Source organism: Coptis chinensis, chromosome 9, assembly GCF_015680905.1.
Source record: "Coptis chinensis isolate HL-2020 chromosome 9, ASM1568090v1, whole genome shotgun sequence".
Lineage (NCBI taxonomy): Eukaryota > Viridiplantae > Streptophyta > Magnoliopsida > Ranunculales > Ranunculaceae > Coptis > Coptis chinensis.
Window position 1 is genome coordinate 68702134 of NC_141464.1, and position 24970 is coordinate 68727103.

A 24970-nucleotide genomic window follows, 5' to 3' on the forward strand; every position below is an offset into this window, starting at 1 on the left:
ATTTATCTTTGGAAAACCTATGAGATGTTACAGTCATTAATGACTTTTCTTTTGTCAGGATAAAGTATTCCAGTAGGCGTTGATTTGTCCTTATTGACTTTTCCTGTTTACAATTAACTTATGTATGGAGACGCCATATTTTGAATATAGTTTGTGTCGTCTATGTATCCACGTCAAACACAACTTGGACACATATTATATGTGATATACCTCAAGTTTTGATATTTTGTTGTGTTAAACACTTCGTATCCTTGCTGGATATGGTCACATGCGTCAGTGTTAGTGTAACTCTACAAATAATGATAACATCATTGACAATGATGCTTGACTAAAAGTTGCTTATAAATAGGTCTTGAACCAAATAGGTTAAAGAGAATGTTACTCAATATACTTAATATGGTGCAGACAATATCGAGTTAAGTGATAGTTCTTGATCCTTTATACTGTTTGACTTCTTTGATTACTCTTTCAATATTTCTTCAAAGTGATTTAGCTATGTTATATGATAATTTTTTTTTTAAATGTTTCCTTCTTTTTTGGTTATGAAATTATTAGTTTTCATTTTCTCTCATGGAATCTTTTTTATTTATTTTATTTTTTAAATTTCTTATGGTTATTTTGGTTTGTAATGGACTTTAGTTACCTGCTCACATTTGTTTCTTAAGTTCATTGTGACTCTGCCTTTCTTTTATTTTCTTTTTATTTTTCTTTTTTTTCGCCTCTCTTCAATTCTTTTGAGACTGATTTGTGTTTCCATTGTAGAACCGGAATTCACATATGATAGGATTAGTTATGGACAAACCTTTTTTGAAGCGTTGAAAGAATGCAATCATGCATATAGGTGGTATGATTTATTTGTAGTTCTATTTGATGCATTTCAGAGTTATATATCCATGAAATTCGTTGTCATATGGAAAAGCCTCACTCACTTTGGAAAAAGAGAAAAACTTATTGGAAAGAATGAAATGTACAGGTGTGTTGATGTCACCAATGAAGCATTCAATCAGACTTACAATGGTAACTACTTTGAAGTCTCAGTGCCAGCCTTGAAGAACATTTACAAAGCCCCCAATAATGTCGGGCTTGGGTCCAAGGTCAAAGCCAATTTTTTTTCCAGGTTAAGTCATTGTTTCCTTTCAATGCTGATGTCAATACTTTACCAAAGTCAAATCAAATCCACTTCAATATGCAGTTAGTTGATTTCAGACCCAATATAGGCGATTTTACTATAAAAAAAAGTCCAATATCTAGGTCAAAATAATGTGCCTTTTACAGATAACTAGAATCAGCACTAGAAGAGGCCACCTACAGAGCTCATGTTGCATCTCTCAACAGACTATCTCCCAAGTGCTTTCACAAGTGTACAAATATACGTTTAGCCTAATTGTGCAATGACATTTGCATATATATTCGACGTTGTATCAATGATGTTATTTCTTTTTTATTTTAGTTATCAATATTATGACACTGCTGTTCCAAGTCAATTTTGTTAGTGACATTTCTATGCGTCTGAAAATTTACATTTCTTTCTTTAAAGTACATTATAGTATGTTTAACAAAATGAGTTGTTATTCTTTGGCACATTTTTCCGGATTTTGTTTGCTATAATTGTCAATTTTTCTTCATGCACATAGAATGAGTATGTGTCAAATCACTTTTAGTTCCATCTACAGTCACAGCATCTAACAGCTATTGGATTGTATAGACTAAAATTTAAAACTGGTAGTTATTAGATGCTATTATATATTTACAACATTAATGTTTTCGGAGCGGTGGACCTATACCCAATTGTGTTTACTATCACCATATTTGCATCATTCTTCCCAAAAGAATATTTTCTATTTTCGTGACACATGCAACACACTTGTCCATTTACTAGTGTTTATAAGGCTTATGTCTTTGCTTAGGTGTAGTTGTGTAGAGAGATATAAGGGTGCTCATGTACCCACAAGGCCACCTGGCCGGGTTTAGAGCCCCCCAAACCCGAAGGAGCCCCGAAAACCTTAGTGCGTGTGCCCGTGCTGGGGGGTTTGCAAATCCACACAATTGGGCATCACATCACATGGGAATGGGCTTGTTTAAACTGGTTTTGGGTTTTTTTTTCTTTCTTTCTTGCATTAGACTCCACACACGATCTCCTCGATCACACTGCTTGATAAGCGGATCTAGCAACGTTCGTATTGATCTTTTTCTATAAGACCATCAGTTGAACCACACATTGTGAGAGTTCCGAGAGCTCACTGGAGTGCTGTCTTGTGGGATCATTTGTCGTTGAATCCTGGGAGGTGTGCGTCAGAGGCTGTCAGCATATACTAGCGAAAATTTCGCCTTCAGGACATTGTGATTTCACAATCCTCGATTGTTTGTTGCTACTGCTATAATTTATTGGTTTTTTATTCTTACTGCTGCTGGACATCAGGTAACAAAGTATTAGCTTTCCAATAGTAATTGCACTTGCTTGTAATTCTTCTCAGTAGTAATCAGCCATCCAAAGAACGAACCACATACTCGTTGTTCATTCAACTCATCTAATTCAACTTTAGGAATCATTCTATCAAAAATACTTAAAAATCCAAGGAGACAGTTAGAATAACCTCCTGCTTTGCCAAGGTTGGGATTGTCGACCACTAGATGGACCTATTAAACATGGTAAGTGATGTTTTATGTGGCGGATATTTGCTACTGAAACATATCTCCAATTAGAGTAGACACAATTGAATCGGATCAAATCAAGAAGAGAGAGACGTTCACTTATTTGATGTAAAAGTTCATTGAGAAGTTGGCTCCATTCACCTGAATGATCACTTCTCATCGACTTCAATGTTTCCATTGCTAAGATTGTGGTTTGAGTTAAAAGAACAAGAAAATTTATTATCTATATACTAAAGCAGAGACCTCCAATTGAGGATTTTAATTTCTCTCTCCTAGGTGGCACTCTAATATGTGAGTTTACCTTTTTTTCTCTCCTATGTGGCACTATAATATGAAAGATAGTATTTTTTAATAGCCTACAATCCCACGTACATGGAACCTCTTTGGAGAATTTGAGTGTATTTCTAATTCTTATATTTGGAGAGTTTGAGCGTATTTCCAATTCTTATATATTTGATCAAATAAAAAAAATTGTTAAAAAATAGGTAATTTGTAGAAGGTAATTCCCTATTACAAATCATACACTTTTAGTGTCTATGATAAAGCACTGACTTATTTCGAATATATCCTTAACGCAGCCTCAAAAACACTACATATTCTTTATTTAATAACTTATTATAGAGTGTAAAATCAACTTTCGATGGTTCCCCACATTCTCTAAGGATTATGTGAGATATACCGAATTAGAACACTCAAAATGTTATTTGCATAACCCTTTCATATACCTGGAATTTGCATTTGTTGTTGGTTATTAATTTCTTAAGAAGTAGACCAATCTACTTCCCGAGTAAGTGCCCGAATACCCATCCCCCGCACTCTCACATTTTTAACATATGCACTTTTCTTCATTTTTGTTTTTCTTTCTTGGATCTCATTCTGATTTTCAAACACATGCAAACTACAATATGATAATACATATTGAAAGTCTAAATATGTAAAAGGAACATCGGCTTATTATGAAGGGGTGCTTTTATTCGCACATTTGATTTATGCTTCTTTGTATGACATTGTTTCTTTAGACAATCTAATGATATATCTAATAATCATCCAAACACAACCTCTCACATACATACACTCAAACACTCGATTCAGAAAATGCCAAAATTAACACGAGATCAATGCCAAGGTGCAAACTCTCCCAAGTTCTTTCTCATTAATGTAGAGAATTGTGCTTCTATCAATTTAAGAACACTATGAAAGGATCGGACGATCACCGATAGTCATATTTGAAAAATAGGTAGATGTAATGCACGGTTATGCATGTGATGTTTTTCTATTCAATGTATATAGAGCAATAGAGTACGTTTATATGTGAATCCATAGAGCTTTTTCCATTACAATAAGAGCTAACTATAACAATCTAGATTTTATATTCAAATATTATCGAGAAACACAAATGAACTCAAAAGCAAAATTGTATTTGGCACTTGGGACGGTTTCTTTTAGGGCCCAAATGGTAAGCAAAACCTTAAGTATATGTACTTAACTAATTTCATTTATAAACAATACACTGGATTTTTTTTAACTGAATATATACAACCTTCTTACATTTTATTTCAGCTCCTGGAACAGAAATTGGAATTGACTCTTAGAACAAATACAAGATACAGTGAGTAAAATCACTTCATTTAGGAGTGAGGATTAAATTAACTGATCGAGACGGCTATCTTTAGTTTCCTAAGTTTTGTTCTTTTTTTTCCTGAGTACAGGAAGATGGGATAGTGATAAAAATAAATTTTCAAAATTTGTGCTAATTATGAGTGCAGGAAGATGTGATAGTACTAAAAGATATGGGTCAGGATGATTATAGAATGTTCATATCATGGAGTAGGATCCTGCCAAGTATGTTTCACCTCTCTAACTTCATAAATGGGTGTGGATACTTATAGAATGTCCATATCATCATGGAGTAGGATCTTGCCAAGTTGCATAATAATATGATGTCCTATATGAGCTACTCTTGGTATTGCATAAGAAAGCTATTATTGAATTTGCATTGTGATGAGCATTTCAAAGCGATGGAACTACAGTTAAACTTGTAATAGCTCAACAACCTTTATTCGATACACAACAAACTTTGGTTGCAAAGAGAGTCACTTAAAACATTTTTTGGTTGTAGGAATTTTAATAATTTTGGAGTAAAATATAGCAAAGCTTAAAAATTCTTACGAGTGTTCTACTGATAATTGATGGATGATAATTCTTTGGTCCAAAAGAGTGAAGAGTGTTTGTGAATTATTGTTATACTTATTTTTGTGGCACTTTATTGATACCATCAAACTTAACCCTTTCAACATTAGTGCAATATTGGAAGAACTTTGTGGTACTATTTCTTCATCCGAACTTTGTTTTGTAATATTATGTGCTTGCAAAAACATTGAGAATAGCTCAATCTACTATAAAAAATAAGGAAAAATGTGGAATAAGATGAAATATTTGAACATTTTATTGTAAGTTCAAGGTGTGTTTGAAGCTTCAAGTTTGGAAAGGGAATATTATTTGAAAGACACACTCTTCTTTCATCCATTTGATTATTAGATTGTTCAAATCTGAAAATTAATGGTCATTACTCATTTTTCCCACCCAATCTTACGTTAACACTTTGACATGTTCACATTGACGAAAGACATAGAACGACATGATCTTCTCTGTTATTCATGTTGGAATTGAATAAGTATATTTTGCATGTATATAAACAATCACCAATAAAAAGAGAAAATACTTGGGGGAGTATTCTAAGTAGGTGAACGCATTTTCTTGAAAGAGAATTTTTTTTGTGTTCATCAATTCATCGTAGAACACGTTCATGTGATAAATCTTTTCAAGTGGGAATAGTGTACTTATGCACCATAATTGCTGCTCATTAATTGTCAAGTACTTATGCACCATAATCGCTGCTCATTAACGTATTCAAGTTTATTTTTAAATAAAAATATATTCTGATTCGAAAATTTGCCGCTAAATCACCATAAATCTAAGAAAACTATTATACAAGCTAGATCGAGTTTAAGATAATTCCATTTGAAAATTACTGATTAATATCCTAAACCACAAAGTGAAGAGACTATCTCAATTTAATCCCTTAGTTTCCAAATACTTATGCACCATAATCGCTGCTCATTAACGTATTTCAGTTTATTTTCAATAAAATATATTCTGATTCGAAAATTTGTGTGAGATATTTTGTAAAGTATTTTCAGCACACAAAATATTTAATAGATCTTGGCGTATGCCCGAGTCCAAAATTTAGTTGAAGGATTAATACTGAGAAGTTACTTTTTACTAGCCATTTGGCCCGCCCTATGGCCAGACATGCTACATAGATAGCTAATGACTCAAAAGCCTAAAGTCCACTTGAATAAATAATATATGTATATTGATAGATTCTTTTGAAGAGTAAATATAATGATTCTTTCAAGGAGTTATAAGTATAAACAAATTGATCAATAGATTAGAAAAAAGCACAAAATTTTAAATCTTGATCTCACCTCCACTATGAATATTTTTTATTAGCTTTTGTAAATTGTCATCTCTACGTCTGTTCTGTCGGTTGTGTTTTCAAGTTGGGATCCAACAGTCCTCACAATGATCTTACACGCACCTTCTCTTTCAATCTAAATATTGGTAGATCATAAGCAGGATTATTCAAACCAAATATTGGAACACAAACTTCCCCTATCCAATGGTTGCCTCCACAACCATCTAAGTTTACTCTAAATCTATTTATTCCCACTTGTGCAGTCACGCAACTCTTGCAATGAAAACAATGTAAGAGCTTAATGAATAACCCTGACTATGCTATCATATTCCTGTTCCTCCTTTCTCAAGGAAATGACCACATCAAGAAGCAATGGTAATTTTGTTCAAAGGTGGGACTATTCATGTGTACCAATTATAAAGTCACAAACTCACAACAGGTTAAGTAGCTCATCTCCAAAGCATTCACACATTTAGTCACCATATATAGTTATATACTCCATCGTCACATTTTTGTCTTTATGGTTTTTCCCTAATTTTAGTTATAAACACAATGAAATTCAAAAAGTGAAATCAATGCACAAAATGGATTCCAACAAACACCGTGAACATGAAAAGAGATTTTACTCATGAGAGATCGTTCCTGGAAAACCAAAATCATTACGAAAATAATCACAAAACTTTTTAAAATGTTTGTTCAGGGAATGATCTACATTGCATAGCAAATCAATTGAAGAGTTGGACAGGATGGGTGTTTACAGCTTGACCTGAAAATGAATCTTAGTAGATCGATGACATGAAATGTGGGGCATATCCATTGCCAATTTAAATACTGAGAATCTATAAGAAACAGGGATTGAACTTTTACTGATGTGAATTTTGTCTTTGACATGGAAGCCATTAGTAAAGAGATTGAAATAAAACGAAATTACAGATTCAAATGAGATTGAGAAAAAGAATAAGTGATTCAAACTACTTCAATATTGTCGTATTTCTATTGAAGTAGTTCATGAAGACTAAAAGCTATAAGACATCTTAAAACAAATGCTCACTTAGAATACATATTCTACATGTGAAGCGGGTTTTGACATATAACATAATGTCAATACTTATTAATCTTGGATCAAATGTCACCCGGTCATCAGTAAATGCAACAATCATTTCACAGTTCCTATGGTGCAAGTCTTCTTTCTTTTGTTTGTCTGGGGAATAAATTTACTAACATGGCAGCATACACGCCTCCCTGGAAAGCCTGGATTATGTCACTAATTGCTGTAATAATATCTAATTTGTGATAAGAGGGAAACATACCTTAGAAAGGAGAAGAAGAGAAGAAAACCAATGCAAAGCTTCCACGGTCAGATTCAGCAAGTCTTGTGTGGATTCGATGCCGAGCTCATCCCACTTGACTGTCTAACAGTTCCACTGCTTGCAACTTAGTCAAGCACTTAACAATCATAAATGGTATGCGTCATCCATTGAGCCTACCATGACATGGAAATCTTATGTATCCATTAGTCTATGATATTGTCTACAATGTACTTCATTATCGAGGAATTCCACCCTAATACCCTCAAAGCAATAAACTTACAGTTAACAGGTCCTTGTAGCCAATGCAAACACTCCAGATATTATGCACCAATATTAAATATTCAAGGTTTTTGTAAACGATTGCTTAATAAACTATCTTGGGGGGTTGTTATGGTATGTCAATAATATACGGGTCCATAATATGCTAAGGCAAGAGTTGTTGCATTGGAACGCAACATGGTAATAGATGTTAACGATGATCTCATGGATAATCGGACTAACAACTTATGAATTGGACAATCTGTTGTTGTTCAATTTGTTTGAGTTGCAAGCACTGAATCCAAGTATATAATTTATGTATCAGTAATAGAAATGATTAAAGTTCAACTGATTTTAAATCGATTACAATCATACTGCTTCTCAGTCCCTTTCTTCTCGGTACAAAAGCAAACATCCATGTGTTTGTGAGCTAATGCCTACAGCCAATGGTGAAAAGGAAACGTACCCGGAAGCTTTTCAACATGATTACATGACCATGTTCACATTTCATCAAAGCATATCTCGATCACATTCATGAAAACAGATCTCTGTTTCCCTCTCCCTCATGCACATACACAAAAATAGTATAAGAGATTAGTGCATGAGAGTGTTCAAAACTTCGTATAGAGAACAGATCAACCCCCACAATTGGTAATGTTGTTCAAGCATATCATCAATCTACAGCTACAATGTTTTTCAGCGTGATACAAAATCTATGCTCTCAATAATGGCACATACACTCTAAAAGGGTCCAAAAAATAGCAAACATATAATTCATAAACGAAAGTGTCAACAGTAACACAGAGTGAATCACTTCGAGAGAAAAGATTCAAACTCAACAAACATTTCCCAAAGAACTATTGAATAATCAGTCTCCTTACTATATGTAGTCACCCAATAGGACCTCTTTACATGGTATTATCATGGACATGGCCAATATTGTTAATAATGGTGTTTTCAATACCACAGAAAGTACAACGACCTTAATAATACCAAGAGCAGTAGGGAAGGAATATGGAGTAAAAACAATTAAGTGTTATAAAGAAACAAAGTCGTTATAGTGTGTGGATAAATTTGCTACCACAAAAAGTTCACTTATAAGCATATGATGGATTGAACAATAATTGAAACAACTTAATACAGAGTAAATCCAATGACAACACGTACATTTCTGGAGTTATTTTTAAAAGCTCTTCCATTCAGCTGCTTCATGATATTTCAAATTTTAACCTGTTAGATGAAAATGGTATTAACTTCTTTTAAAAAAATAATCAAAGAAAGGTGATTGAAAGTCTATCAGTTTCATATCTATGGACAATGAAAGGAAGACTTGTAAGAGAAAGAGACTGCATGTCTTCATCTATGAAGATGTGGAGTGAATTTTGAAACAAACAGAGAATATTTCTTGTAACAGATCTTATGTAGTTTGAGACTTGGAAGTTCTATATATATCCAGAGTAGGACTGCAAAAACTAAAGACAAACTGAAGGGTCTGCACTGCAACCACCCAAAATAGAAAGTATTGCAGGTCATCTATTAGGCAACTCAGGGATCGGTTGTCAGGCAACTTAGGGGTTGGGCCGACTATCGTCTATTAGCAGGATAGAATCTACGTCAGTGTACTTAAGTTTAAAATTTTCTAATGGATTTTCTTATTAATCTATTTGTCTTATTACTGTTCAAATACTCTTACTCATTTACGATGGAAGAAAATATCTTGTTGTTGCTTTAATGCTTTAGTCATTGCTAATTAAAGGTTAAGTTGTTTAAGTATGTTAGGAGTTTTTTTATAACTAATAACTGCTGAGCTGGATAACAATGGGTAATATGTCACTTTATTGACTATCCAATTTACCTAAGCTAGCTTTTGTCTTCTGAAGTCTTCTTGATGCAGAAAAAGATGTTTGCGTTGTGTTAAGGCCATGAAGAGTATCTCAAGTAATTATCGAAATTTGTTCTTAGGTAGGTTCTAATACTAAAATCAATATCCTCAAATAAGCTTTTCTTTTAATCAAACAATACATACTAAACATTACCTCGAATTCGGCCAGCTGGTACCTACTCAAGGATTCTACAGGGCAGTTAATTAAGGATCATATTGCCAACAAGGAGCTACTGAAACGAACTATGACACAAACCACACACACTATAAATGCTTGAAAGTATTCATCATAATATCCTTTCATTTCAAGTCAAATAAATTTCAGAAATAGCGAGCTCCACTCCAACAATACAACCCAAACAATGGCAAAAAAGAATGACTCTGAATAACGGACTTCCAGGTAAAATCCAAAGAAATGAATTTCTACAACCAAAATAAGATCAGCATGAATACATGCATGATAATGGTTTAAGCTATAAGTCTTCATTCATATCACATGATAGTGTCATATTATGCATTTAGTCATGCAGACATTGGTTGAATTTGAAGTCAAAGTATTCAAGGAAAAAGACTTACAAAAGAAAACAGTACAACCAATGAACAAAAATAGCATATAGGTGGTAGAATAACTCACGTCCTGTGTAAAATCAAAAGAGCACGTTCAACCAATTATACATGTTATGTGACCAAAGCTCAATCTTCACAGACTTGTCAAAGTGAAATCAAATTCTTAGAAAACATCAGGTCCTAAAGCAGAATCTGAACGTCTCAAATTTGCCATTCCAATGGATTCTGAGAATAAGGCAACTGAATTCCGACTGTTCTCAGCTGCTCCACCCCATATGTGAGCTTTTCACTTGTCGTGGATATCGTTTTTGGCCTGCTTCGTCTCCACTTTTGCAGCCCCACCTATTCTTCCCATCATTCGTGACGACCTCGATCTCAATGCCACCCCTCAGTCATCCTCCTTACTTCACCTGCAGTGTACTTCACTGCACTACCAACTCTCCAATCTTTTTCCTCCTTGTTCGTTTCTTCACAGGATTCTCACTCTCGACCTTTGTCTCCACTCAGTTCTGGATGAGCAGCATGTTCTCTGCTCCCGTTGTAGGGTTTGCCAACGGTGTTGCGGGTGGCTGGGGCAACCTTGGTGGTGGCGCCACCCAGCTCCTCATGCCACTAGTTTACTCGCTCATCAATCACCTTGGAGAAACCACTTTCACCGCCTGGCACATAACATTCTTCATTCCTGCCCTGTTCCAAACTTTGACAGCATTTGCCATCTTGATCTTTGTCCAAGACCTACCAGAAAGTAACTTCAAGCCGCTCCAGAAGTCAGGAGAGAGAGCAAAAGATAAATTGTCGCAGATGTTCTACCACGGGGTCACCAATTACAGAGGGTGGATTTTGGCCTTGACTTATGGGTATTGTTTTGGAGTGGAATTGACGGTGGACAACATAATTGCACAATACTTTTATGACAGGTTCAATCTAAAGCTCGAAACTGCCGGAATCATTGCAGCTCGTAAGCCTAGAAAGACTTCTCTGTCAATAACCTAACTTCTTAGAATTGATCACATGGTTTCCGTCTAGTAATGACAGAATGTGTGACTTCATTTAGAAAAATTGGGCCTTTTATTCACTACGGTATATCTAGAAGGGTCATTAATAGAACTAAAAGTCTTAACATTGCAACTTTGATTAGTTCCATGTAGAACAATGTTAGCATATGGGTCTTGCACTCTAGATAGGAGACTCAGTGTGTTAATGATGACCCAATCTGGCGCTTGTGCGTTTCAATTTTCAGACTCAGGTCTTGATTTATCTCAAACCACAAATTTCTTATGCCTTGTCAATTGATGTGGTATCTTAAAATCAAATGAGAATAAAAAATTGTGTATTTTGATTAGGAACATACCACTGGGACTTTGATATTCCATTAGCTGTGGATGTCTTCTTCTATACTCTTTTAGCACTTCTTCTCTGTGGCTGTTGTTTGTACTTGCAGACATCATAATTCTTCTATGACGCATAAGTTTATACCATTCAATATATTATTTTGTTAGAATGTTTATCATGTGTGTAAAAAAAACACTATAAGCATTTGTATACTCTACATTTCAAAACTTAAATTAGTAATACTTCTGGGATACAAACCAAAAATGAAAAATATGTAAAATATGCGCACATATGTGTTGTTTCGGACGTACCTGTTTCTCCATACTTCAAATCTTTCAAACGATCCACCTGCTTGAGTTTCACCAAAATCTTCAATGTCAGTAGGGTCACCAAAATCACAAGGTCAATGTCAGCAGTAATGATGTCTTCCACTCCCGTTTTTGTGGCAGAAATTTGAGAAGTAATCAGGCTAAAGATATTACTCTTTGCAGGAAAAGACAATCTCAAATGAGATTCTAGCGGCTCAAATTTGCAAATGAGTGCCAAACCAAGTCTTACTCTATTTTCATATTTCCTAAACATAACTAATCTACTCTTTTACGACCGGAAATCAAAAGAACCTTCATGTAGCTTCCTATTAGACTAAAGAAAATGTTGGCAATATATGACTCACCTTTTTTCTACTAACAGCAATGTTCAATAGGATAAAAATTCAGCTTTGAATAATTATATAAACTATTTCTATTATTTGTACAGGGCAATGCTAAAGCAAAGCTGTGAGTGCATACCAGCATCACTTTTAGTTGCCATTTATCTTCAATCAAACGCCAACAACATTTGAAATCATTAACCTGTATTTTCATGAATTCCAGACAGAAATAGAAGGAGAGAGAAACAGACTAACCTCTTGACAACGCCATTGATGAAGGATTCAAGATCATTAGACTTGAAAGCTTTAACAAAAGGCCACCCCATATCACCTATGTGAAAAGAACATTATATAGGGTTCACTTACAAAAGTTAAAAGTACCCGCAACGAATTGACCGGGTCGACATTCTCAAATATTCAAGCGGCAAAGAATTGGTTCATACATAATCCTTGTCCAATGCAAACACAAGAAAAGAACACGCACCAACTAACGCGCTTCTCGTAGCCTCTTAGGTTGTAAAAATAAAAAGTACGCCAATAATGAAGATGTAGACTCTTTTCCAAAAGCTATCACCCATTTACACTCACTGCTCCTAAATCCTTGCTCCTAAATCCTAACAATATGGAGTTAGGGACAATTGTTCCCACCGATGTGGACACAGGACATTAGAGTATATATCTAATTTTCGGATTGCACTAACTAAATCATTTAGTTGGAAATGTTTCTATCGTGCAAGCAAATTTTGCCTTATGTGTTGAACTGAAGTACTGATGCTCACTTCATACCACTTTTAATTCGTTAGATAACTATCACATACACTCTATATCACTTAAATTAAGTTTTTTTCTTCGGGATCATAGGATTCATAGCGCTTATAATTAGTTAGATAGCTATTAAAAAAAATTATTTGAACAGTACTACGTTACTGCTTGTTTTATTACAAACTGTTGCATAGTGTGAAAAAATTGTTGCAAACTGCAGCCATAATTATCTAGAATTCCTCTACAAAAAAACATTATCTAAGATTCTAACGGATCTCTGAAAAGAACCTTTCATTATATTCGGTCTGTTACACCAATAAAGGTTTTTTTCTTAGATAATCAACGGCAATAAAGAGTAAAAGGCCAAAAATGTATCAGTTCAGGCATGATTTTAAACTAACCATTCTCTTTCTCAACAAAATTTGAAGCCCCCATCACCACCAATTATTCTACTCACTACAAAAAACAATAATTTTATTAGAAATTGAAGTGATGAAATGATGAAATAGATCTTATAGTGGGAGAGAGAAGTATACTTGGTTGGTTTTGAGGGCTTGATGTGTGAGAGAGAAAAGAGTCCACCGACTGTAGTAATAATAGAAGAGGAAAGAGGATTCAACTCTTTCCGTTTTTTTTTTGGTTGAACAGAGCAATTTCCCCCCTTTAAATCATAAACACATAAATCCTTCCAACTCGTGAAGTTTCTCTGCTCTCTCCAAAGCAATCTTTGCGTCATTGACATGTTTAGTAGCCTCAACTTCAAATGTGACTGCCTGTTCTGCTAGGTGCATTATATTTGCCACATCCTCCTCTGCTTTCAAAGCATTCATTTGTGAGCTCTCTGCGACCTCACTAAGTCTGTCTACTTCCTTCTGCATCTCCTCTTTTTTACTTTGTAACCGACTTAACTCCGAGTGACATTTTTCCAAATTATTTCTACAGTTGACTATCTCATCCTAAGCAACCAAAAGTACCTCTTCTTCCACTGAAACCGACGCCCCATTTTTTTCACCATTCTCTGTATCACCCTCTCTTTGAATCATCAACAGATACTTTTCTTTCACAGATTCTAAAGACTCTACCGCTGAATTGAAGTCTAGCTTCGCCATAGAAAACGCCATGGTTGCTTTCGCACATCTTCTTTTGTAACACCCTCCTCATTAATAACATCTTTAATATTACCCAAAACAAAAATGACGACATTCAGATTTTTTAGAGAGAGAGATTTGGTTTATGGAACGCTTAATTTTGAACTTCTTTTGCCATTTCTTTGACCATTATCTTCGTAAAAACTTTGCATATTCTATCCTTTTGCAGTAGTTAGGTTTCCCGAGTTACTACTTTAGAGAGCTCTCAATTTTAAGGTTTCTTTTGTTTAAGAATGGAGATAAGAGGAAGAGAGAGGTTTTTCTTATAGACTTTCTGTTTTTGGTTTTTCCTCAACAATTCAAAAGGGGGATTTGATTTGCTTCTTTTTTTGGAGGGTGACATGTCTCTATTAGAGTAAAAAAGGGGCTGACGTGTTTCACTGGGAGCATTCTCAACTACTTAGTATTCATGGTCTTTGATGAGAAACGTAACACAACAACGATGGTTGCCAAGGAGTTTCCTACTAAAGATATAAGGGTGAACTAGTATTTTGTCAATTGATGTGGTATCTTAAAATCAAATGAGAATAAAAAATTGTGTATTTTGATTAGGAACATACCACTTTGGGACTTTGATATTCCATTAGCTGTGGATGTCTTCTTCTATACTCTTTTAGCACTTCTTCTCTGTGGCTGTTGTTTGTACTTGCAGACATCATAATTCTTCTATGACGCATAAGTTTATACCATTCAATATATTATTTTGTTAGAATGTTTATCATGTGTGTAAAAAAAACACTATAAGCATTTGTATACTCTACATTTCAAAACTTAAATTAGTAATACTTCTGGGATACAAACCAAAAATGAAAAATATGTAAAATATGCTTTATGTGTTGTTTCGACGCACTGTTTCTCCATACTTCAAATCTTTCAAACGATCCACACCTTGAGTTTCACCAAAATCTTCAATGTCAGAGGGTCACCAAAATCACAGGGTCAATGTCAGTGATAATGATGTCTTCCACTCCCGTTTTGTGGCAGAAATTTGAGAAGTAATCAAAGCTAAAGATATTACTCTTTGCAGGAAAAGACAATCTCAAATGAGATTCTAGCGGCTCAAATTTGCAAATGAGTGCCAAACCAAGTCTTACTCTATTTTCATATTTCCTAAACATAACTAATCTACTCTTTTACGACCGGAAATCAAAAGAACCTTCATGTAGCTTCCTATTAGACTAAAGAAAATGTTGGCAATATATGACTCACCTTTTTTCTACTAACAGCAATGTTCAATAGGATAAAAATTCAGCTTTGAATAATTATATAAACTATTTCTATTATTTGTACAGGGCAATGCTAAAGCAAAGCTGTGAGTGCATACCAGCATCACTTTTAGTTGCCATTTATCTTCAATCAAACGCCAACAACATTTGAAATCATTAACCCAGATTTTCATGAATTCCAGACAGAAATAGAAGGAGAGAGAAACAGACTAACCTCTTGACAACGCCATTGATGAAGGATTCAAGATCATTAGACTTGAAAGCTTTAACAAAAGGCCACCCCATATCACCTATGTGAAAAGAACATTATATAGGGTTCACTTACAAAAGTTAAAAAGTACCCGCACAACGAATTGACTGGTCGACATTCTCAAATATTCAAGCGACAGCAATTGGTTCATACATAATCCTTGTCCAATGCAAACACAGTAAAAAGAACACAGACCAACTAACGCACTTCTCGTAGCCTCTTAGGTTGTAAAATAAAAGTACGCCAATAATGAAGATGTAGACTCTTTTCCAAAAGCTATCACCCATTTACACTCACTGCTCCTAAATCCTTGCTCCTAAATCCTAACAATATGGAGTTAGGGACAATTGTTCCCACCGATGTGGACACAGGACATTAGAGTATATATCTAATTTTCGGATTGCACTAACTAAATCATTTAGTTGGAAATGTTTCTATCGTGCAAGCAAATTTTGCCTTATGTGTTGAACTGAAGTACTGATGCTCACTTCATACCACTTTTAATTCGTTAGATAACTATCACATACACTCTATATCACTTAAATTAAGTTTTTTTCTTCGGGATCATAGGATTCATAGCGCTTATAATTAGTTAGATAGCTATTAAAAAAAATTATTTGAACAGTACTACGTTACTGCTTGTTTTATTACAAACTGTTGCATAGTGTGAAAAAATTGTTGCAAACTGCAGCCATAATTATCTAGAATTCCTCTACAAAAAAACATTATCTAAGATTCTAACGGATCTCTGAAAAGAACCTTTCATTATATTCGGTCCTGTTACACCAATAAAGGTTTTTTTCTTAGATAATCAACGGCAATAAAGAGTAAAAGGCCAAAAATGTATCAGTTCAGGCATGATTTTAAACTAACCATTCTCTTTCTCAACAAAATTTGAAGCCCCCATCACCACCAATTATTCTACTCACTACAAAAAACAATAATTTTATTAGAAATTGAAGTGATGAAATGATGAAATAGATCTTATAGTGGGAGAGAGAAGTATACTTGGTTGGTTTTGAGGGCTTGATGTGTGAGAGAGAAAAGAGTCCACCGACTGTAGTAATAATAGAAGAGGAAAGAGGATTCAACTCTTTCCGTTTTTTTTTTGGTTGAACAGAGCAATTTCCCCCCTTTAAATCATAAACACATAAATCCTTCCAACTCGTGAAGTTTCTCTGCTCTCTCCAAAGCAATCTTTGCGTCATTGACATGTTTAGTAGCCTCAACTTCAAATGTGACTGCCTGTTCTGCTAGGTGCATTATATTTGCCACATCCTCCTCTGCTTTCAAAGCATTCATTTGTGAGCTCTCTGCGACCTCACTAAGTCTGTCTACTTCCTTCTGCATCTCCTCTTTTTTACTTTGTAACCGACTTAACTCCGAGTGACATTTTTCCAAATTATTTCTACAGTTGACTATCTCATCCTAAGCAACCAAAAGTACCTCTTCTTCCACTGAAACCGACGCCCCATTTTTTTCACCATTCTCTGTATCACCCTCTACTGAATCATCAACAGAGATACCTGTTTCTTTCACAGATTCTAAAGACTCTACCGCGAATTGAAGTCTAGCTTCTGCCATAGAAAACGCCATGGTTGCTTTCTGCACATCTTCTTTTGTAACACCCTCCTCATTAATAACATCTTTAATATTACCCAAAACAAAAAATGACGACATTCAGATTTTTTTAGAGAGAGAGATTTGGTTTATGGAACGCGAATTTTGAACTTCTTTTGCCATTTCTTTGACCGTATACTGTAAAAACTTTGCATATTCTATCCTTGCAGTAAGTTAGGTTTCCTGAGTTACTACTTTAGAGAGCTCTCAATTTTAAGGTTTCTTTTTGTTTAAGAATGGAGATAAGAGGAAGAGAGAGGTTTTTCTTATAGACTTTCTGTTTTTTTGGTTTTTTCTGAACAATTCAAAAGGGCGTGGATTTGCTTCTTCTTTTTTGCGGAGGGTGACATGTCTCTATTAGAGTAAAAAAGGGGCTGACGTGTTTCACTGGGAGCATTCTCAACTACTTAGTATTCATGGTCTTTGATGAGAAACGTAACACAACAACGATGGTTGCCAAGGAGTTTCCTACTAAAGATATAAGGGTGAACTAGTATTTTGTCAATTGATGTGGTATCTTAAAATCAAATGAGAATAAAAAATTGTGTATTTTGATTAGGAACATACCACTGGGACTTTGATATTCCATTAGCTGTGGATGTCTTCTTCTATACTCTTTTAGCACTTCTTCTCTGTGGCTGTTGTTTGTACTTGCAGACATCATAATTCTTCTATGACGCATAAGTTTATACCATTCAATATATTATTTTGTTAGAATGTTTATCATGTGTGTAAAAAAAACACTATAAGCATTTGTATACTCTACATTTCAAAACTTAAATTAGTAATACTTCTGGGATACAAACCAAAAATGAAAAATATGTAAAATATGCGCACATATGTGTTGTTTCGGACGTACCTGTTTCTCCATACTTCAAATCTTTCAAACGATCCACCTGCTTGAGTTTCACCAAAATCTTCAATGTCGGTAGGGGTCACCAAAATCACAGTGGTCAATGTCGCCATAATGATGTCTTCCACTCCGCTTTTGTGGCAGAAATTTGAGAAGTAATCAGGCTAAAGATATTACTCTTTGCAGGAAAAGACAATCTCAAATGAGATTCTAGCGGCTCAAATTTGCAAATGAGTGCCAAACCAAGTCTTACTCTATTTTCATATTTCCTAAACATAACTAATCTACTCTTTTACTTAATCGAAATCAAAAGAACCTTCATGTAGCTTCCTATTAGACTAAAGAAAATGTTGGCAATATATGACTCACCTTTTTTCTACTAACAGCAATGTTCAATAGGATAAAAATTCAGCTTTGAATAATTATATAAACTATTTCTATTATTTGTACAGGGCAATGCTAAAGCAAAGCTGTGAGTGCATACCAGCATCACTTTTAGTTGCCATTTATCTTCAATCAAACGCCAACAACATTTGAAATCATTAACCTGTATTTTCATGAATTCCAGACAGAAATAGAAGGAGAGAGAAACAGACTAACCTCTTGACAACGCCATTGATGAAGGATTCAAGATCATTAGACTTGAAAGCTTTAACAAAAGGCCACCCCATATCACCTATGTGAAAAGAACATTATATAGGGTTCACTTACAAAAGTTAAAAAGTACCCGCACAACGAATTGACTGGTCGACATTCTCAAATATTCAAGCGACAGCAATTGGTTCATACATAATCCTTGTCCAATGCAAACACAGTAAAAAGAACACAGACCAACTAACGCACTTCTCGTAGCCTCTTAGGTTGTAAAATAAAAGTACGCCAATAATGAAGATGTAGACTCTTTTCCAAAAGCTATCACCCATTTACACTCACTGCTCCTAAATCCTTGCTCCTAAATCCTAACAATATGGAGTTAGGGACAATTGTTCCCACCGATGTGGACACAGGGACATTAGAGTATATATCTAATTTTTCGGATTGCACTAACTAAATCATTTAGTTGGAAATGTTTCTATCGTGCAAGCAAATTTTGCCTTATGTGTTGAACTGAAGTCCTGATGCTCACTTCATACCACTTTTAATTCGTTAGATAACTATCACATACACTCTATATCACTTAAATTAAGTTTTTTTCTTCGGGATCATAGGATTCATAGCTTATAATTAGTTAGATAGCTATTAAAAAATTATTTGAACAAGCATTTCACGCTTCGCTTGTTTTATTACAAACCTGTTGCATAGTGTGAAAAAAATTGTTGCAAACTGCAGCCATAATTATCTAGAATTCCTCTACAAAAAACATTATCTAAGATTCTAACGGATCTCTGAAAAGAACCTTTCATTATATTCGGTCTGTTACACCAATAAAGGTTTTTTTCTTAGATAATCAACGGCAATAAAGAGTAAAAGGCCAAAAATGTATCAGTTCAGGCATGATTTTAAACTAACCATTCTCTTTCTCAACAAAATTTGAAGCCCCCATCACCACCAATTATTCTACTCACTACAAAAAACAATAATTTTATTAGAAATTGAAGTGATGAAATGATGAAATAGATCTTATAGTGGGAGAGAGAAGTATACTTGGTTGGTTTTGAGGGCTTGATGTGAGAGAGAAAAAGAGTCCACCGACCGTAGTAATAATAGAAGAGGAAAGAGGATTCAACTCTTTCCGTTTTTTTTGGTTGAACGAGCAATTTCCCCTTTAAATCATAAACACATAAATCCTTCCAACTCGTGAAGTTTCTCTGCTCTCCAAAGCAATCTTTGCGTCATTGACATGTTTAGTAGCCTCAACTTCAAATGTGATTGCACTTACTCGCTAGGTGCATTATATTTGCCACATCCTCCTCTGCTTTCAAAGCATTCATTTGTGAGCTCTGCGACCTCACTAAGTCTGTCTACTTCCTACAGATCTCCTCTTTTTTTACTTTGTAACCGACTTAACTCCGGTGACATTTTTCCAAATTATTTCTACAGTTTGACTATCTCATCCTAAGCAACCAAAAGTACCTCTTCTTCCATCAAAACCGGCCCCATTTTTTTTCACCATTCTCTCAGATCACCCTCTCTTGAATCATCAACAGAGATACCTGTTTTCTTTCCGCAGATTCTAAAGACTCTACCGCTAATTGAAGTCTAGCTTCGCCATAGAAAACGCCATGGTTGCTTTCTCAGACATCTTCTTTTGTAACACCCTCCTCATTAATAACATCTTTAATATTACCCAAAACAAAAATGACGACATTCAGATTTTTTTTAGAGAGAGAGATTGGTTTATGGAACGCGAATTTTGAACTTCTTTTGCCATTTCTTTGACCGTATACTGTAAAAACTTTGCATATTCTATCCTTGCAGTAAGTTAGGTTTCCTGAGTTACTACTTTAGAGAGCTCTCAATTTTAAGGTTTCTTTTTGTTTAAGAATGGAGATAAGAGGAAGAGAGAGGTTTTTCTTATAGACTTTCTGTTTTTTTGGTTTTTTCTGAACAATTCAAAAGGGCGTGGATTTGCTTCTTCTTTTTTGCGGAGGGTGACATGTCTCTATTAGAGTAAAAAAGGGGCTGACGTGTTTCACTGGGAGCATTCTCAACTACTTAGTATTCATGGTCTTTGATGAGAAACGTAACACAACAACGATGGTTGCCAAGGAGTTTCCTACTAAAGATATAAGGGTGAACTAGTATTACCCCCCCCCCCCCAACTTGATGGAAAATTAGGGTCTCCTCCCTAAATACACACAAAAAAATTTCGGTCAACCCACTTTGACTTTTTTTTGTGTGTATTTAGGGGGGAGACCCTAATTTCCCATCTAGGGGGTAATACTAGTTAACCCAAGATAAAATTCTATGTTGAAGCTATTCTTCTGCGGTGCTTCAGTATGTCAGAAGATGTTTCAACAAGGGAAACCTTACCGTTGCTATTATTGTGTCAATACCCGTTACTACATCACACTTTCCTTCACACCCGAACTATCTCTATTTTGATCGACATTAATTGTTGTGCCTAGACTGACAATTGATCACCCGTCAATACTCAGTTAATTTTTGCAATATAAATTGTCAGCGACAGCCAGCAGAGAGCAAGAACACCACATTCAGTAAAGAGCTAATACTGTCCAACTTACTTTGAAATTTGCATAGCATAAGTTTCCAAAAGATTCTACATAATGAAAAGGCCGGGAAACTCACAATTAGCTTAACATAAATCTATACTTGCAATCTTTGAGTTTATCGAGGGTTTTTAAAATTTAAACTTACGGGGTTGGAACAATTTATTAGAAATCTACTAAAAACCGTATGGGCTGCAGAGAAATAAATTAGGAATCACTTGGACAAATAATCTGAATTGTACCATCTTCCAGATTGAAGATACCTTTGTCCTCACTCGTGAAGAAGTATATGCAATTCTCTTCACATCCAGGAAAGTCAGATGCCACTACGGAGAATGAGTCATTCACGCCCACAAACAATGCACAATTACATAGACTTTCGACTTCTATCCACTCAGATTTACCAATATCTAGTTTTTGAACCACAAACCGCAGAGTACCCTCAGAATTATCACAAAACCTTGTGACCTTCAAAAGATCTGAAGAAGTTGCCACCAGATAAACGCTTGAAAAATCAAAATTGTCGGATGATGTAACCCTTGAGGTAGTACGCAGGGGAGCGCCAGCAGCAAGCCCCTTCACTACAACAACTTCTCCATCAAACAGGAGACCGTAGTATTCTCCTTTGTAATATAAAAGATCATTGTAGTGGTTCTCACATTCAATTCCTACTGCAATCCAGGGTCATCCTTTCCAGGCCTAGTAAACAACAATCGCTTGCAAAGTATCTTCCCATGAAGTGAAGGGACACTGAGGACAACACGAGGATGAGAAACAGAACTATTGCAATCAGGATCACTAGAGGGGATCACCTCATCCACACGAATATTACAAATGTAGTCTGTGTCGCATTCCTTGGTATTGGTATTTATGGTGGCATTATAGAGGAAACCGGTTCCCAATCTATATTTGTAGCGAAGACACTGGCGGAACTTGAGTGGAGGGAGGTCCAAGACTTTTCCAGTAAAGGGATGAAATAATCTCATATCAGAGTTCTCGCCAATGGTAATTAGCCATCCATAAGAAGTACCGCAGATTCGATGTTTATCTGGCATCTCTACTTTGTATATTTTACTCTCCAAAATACTAAAAACTAAGGAGTCCATCCCGATAAATGGTGTCTTGCTTGCGATGCATACGAGAAATTAGTGTGTAAATACCACCAGAACGAATGAAAGGATCATGAGAAGAGCTGTCTTCTTCGTTGGGCTCAACTTCATTGGGAAGTATCAGCCATGGTAATTGATATCTTCTGTGGGAGATTTCAGATGCGGAAACTGATCTCCATGTAGGGCAAACGCAACTAAACCGGATCAAATCAAGAAGAGAAAGACGTTCATTGATTAGGCTTAAGAGTTCATCAGGAAGTTGGCTCCAACTACCCGGACTAACTCCTTTCGTCATCTCCATTGCCTGGCAAAGATGTAAGTGCACGTAAATTTTAATCTGACGGATTTTAAAGCAGAACATAGAATCAGATCAGAGGTAGGAGTTATTAATAAGACATTACTTGTTCCAACCAATGGAAGACAACACTAATACCTATGTTATAAGTCAAAACACAACAGTATCAACCACAGATTATACTATATGTTGAACTCGTTGTCTGTTCTGAGTTTTGAGAGATGAAATTATGCTATGTTAGAATATTTAATGTTTGGAAAGTTGATTGTAAAATCTGAACTCTAGTAACTTCATTTGTACAAGTAAAGTGAATGGTTGTAGATTTCTTAATTCCATATATGCTCTTTGATTTTAGTTAGTAGATTTTGTTTGGTTTTTTTGTGGTGATACTCGATTCTGTAATATTTGATCAACTTAGCTTTATGTTTTCAGTCATAGTCGTCTTTTGACTGTTAACTTGATCAGCTTAATAAAAACACAAATAACAGGAACAAGTATCAACCAAGAAAAAAAACATGAATTCAACTTGACTAAAGACAAGCAACAATACAAACTTGGGCATGAAAATGAAGAAACGAAAAAACACAATAACATGGCTTCACTTGCGCACCTGAATTCGTTTCCACTGCAGAGGGCTCGGAGAAAGAGCCAAAATATAGTTTGGGAAATCCAAAGTTTGGTATTTCTATAATTCTCTATCTCTTTTATAGTCAAAATGTTCAAGATGCCAACAGGGCGGAATCCCGGACTGGAAACATTAGGCTAAGTGGGTGTTTGGTTCTCATTTTTTCAAAAAATCATTTTTTCTTAAAAAAACATTTCTATGGAAAAGTATTTATTCTAAAAACAGTTTTTCAATAAACATGTTTGGTTGTGATTTTTTTTAAAAGCTATTTTATCAAAACAGATTCCGTACTAAGTTTCTCGATATATTTTTTGGCATATATCGCAAGATAAATCACTAAAAGTCTAAAACATCCCAGGGAGTTCATTTGCCTTTTAAGACCCAAAGTGTTTCATTCAAAGAAAAATAGTTTTTTAACTTGAAAAACAAGTTTTATCTAATTATCATAAAACAAGTTTTTGGGATCAAAAAGTGTTTTTTGGATGAAAAACTATTTTTTTTTTAAATAGAAACCAAACACATTTATTTTTTCAAAAAATATTTTTTCACTAATAAACACTTTTTGGCAATAAATAAATAGGATCCAAACACCCCCTAAGAGATATTAGGAAAATTCCAAAAGTTATGAGGAAAATTTAGTTTACTGTCAAACAAATGCATCAAGGAAACGATGGTGTTGAATTCTACGTTGAAGCTACAACTTCTGAGGTGTTTCCAACTGATTACAAGGTTTCTTTGTGAATTATTGAATTTGATAGTTGAGGTCAAAAATGAACAGAAAGCAACTCTATCTGGGGGATTCACGACAAATGATTGTGAGTTTCCGGTCAGAACTCTTATCATTTGATTGGTAAATATTGAACTCTTATAGTTCACGTCACCAAGCCCAACCTCGAAAAACTTGAAAGACTTTGGTCTGCAAAAAAAAAAATCTGTTCCTACATTCTAAGTAATAAGAATGAATGGAGATCACTTTGACGAATCGTCTTGCTAGTGCCATCTTCCAAATTGAAGACACCTTTTTTCTGGCTTGTAAAGAAGTAAATGCCCATAAACAAGGCAAGATTACAGAGATTTCCAACTTCCACCCCCTATAATGTTCACCAACACAGCTAGAGATTCTTATGACCTTCACTAATTCAGAAGAAGTTTCAACAGGGGAAACCTTACTACGTTTCACTTTCCATCACACCTGACAGCATAAATTCTCATTCGTAGAACAATCTTCTATTTCGATCCATAACAAATAGTTAATGGATGTTCAAATCGACAGTAATTGTTGTGCCTAGACTGACAATTGATCACGGTGAGCGACAGCTGGCAGAGAGCTAGAACACCACATTCAGAACTGAACTAATACAATCTGGGTGTTGTCAACAGTAGTGGGGATAAAAAACAAGTTATGGATAAAAAAGAAGCCTATCCTGTGGGCGAAAACAGAGACTCCATTAAAACTCTCTCTCTCCAAACAAAACTCTCTCTCTCCAAACAAATTTCCTATCAAACTATCTTTTCAAATCTCTAATATGCTACATAAACCTTAACCTAGAATCTAGGGCCTGTGCATAGCCTTTTTCTCTAGAACGCAGGGTGGTTTTCTTGAGGTAGCTCCGGAAGGAGGTGGTCGGTTTAGATATGGAAGCGATAACAGGCACACAAGGATCTATAGACGAGCTCCAGAAAGAAATGTATAACTTGTTCTTTAGCAAGAAACAGAGGGTGGTAGAACTGGAGTGTCTAAACTTAGAGGAACAAATAAATGGGAATCTAACTCTGATTGGGAA

General features: G+C 35.1%; 3 long non-coding RNA genes and 1 pseudogene across 6 annotated transcripts; 2 read left to right on the top strand and 2 right to left on the bottom strand.

Annotated features, from left to right (window-relative positions):
- The first annotated feature begins 380 nt into the window (after positions 1–380).
- Positions 381–1622, top strand: LOC147477619 (uncharacterized). 2 transcript variants are annotated; one of them, XR_015208566.1, is made up of 4 exons: positions 381–415; positions 763–844; positions 974–1117; positions 1276–1622. It is a non-coding gene; the product is annotated as an uncharacterized LOC147477619 (long non-coding RNA). The 2 variants fall into 2 exon arrangements; XR_015208565.1 differs by lacking the exons at positions 381–415; positions 1276–1622 and having other exon boundaries at positions 448–844; positions 974–1105.
- A 5363-nt stretch (positions 1623–6985) lies between these two features.
- Positions 6986–13886, bottom strand: LOC147477620 (uncharacterized). Its single transcript, XR_015209227.1, has 7 exons — positions 13427–13886; positions 13292–13346; positions 12384–12459; positions 11791–12293; positions 8165–8928; positions 7441–7576; positions 6986–7372 (listed from the first exon to the last, which is right to left on the bottom strand). It is a non-coding gene; the product is annotated as an uncharacterized LOC147477620 (long non-coding RNA).
- On the top strand, positions 9956–11760 carry LOC147477621 (high affinity nitrate transporter 2.5 pseudogene; annotated as a pseudogene).
- Positions 13887–16294: 2408 nt separating the features above from the next.
- Positions 16295–23323, bottom strand: LOC147477622 (uncharacterized). 3 transcript variants are annotated; one of them, XR_015209263.1, is made up of 5 exons: positions 23172–23323; positions 18588–18663; positions 17994–18030; positions 16523–17805; positions 16295–16442 (listed from the first exon to the last, which is right to left on the bottom strand). It is a non-coding gene; the product is annotated as an uncharacterized LOC147477622 (long non-coding RNA). The 3 variants fall into 3 exon arrangements; XR_015209262.1 differs by lacking the exons at positions 18588–18663; positions 23172–23323 and having other exon boundaries at positions 17994–18063; XR_015209261.1 differs by lacking the exons at positions 17994–18030; positions 18588–18663; positions 23172–23323 and having other exon boundaries at positions 16523–17949.
- Positions 23324–24970: the final 1647 nt, after the last annotated feature.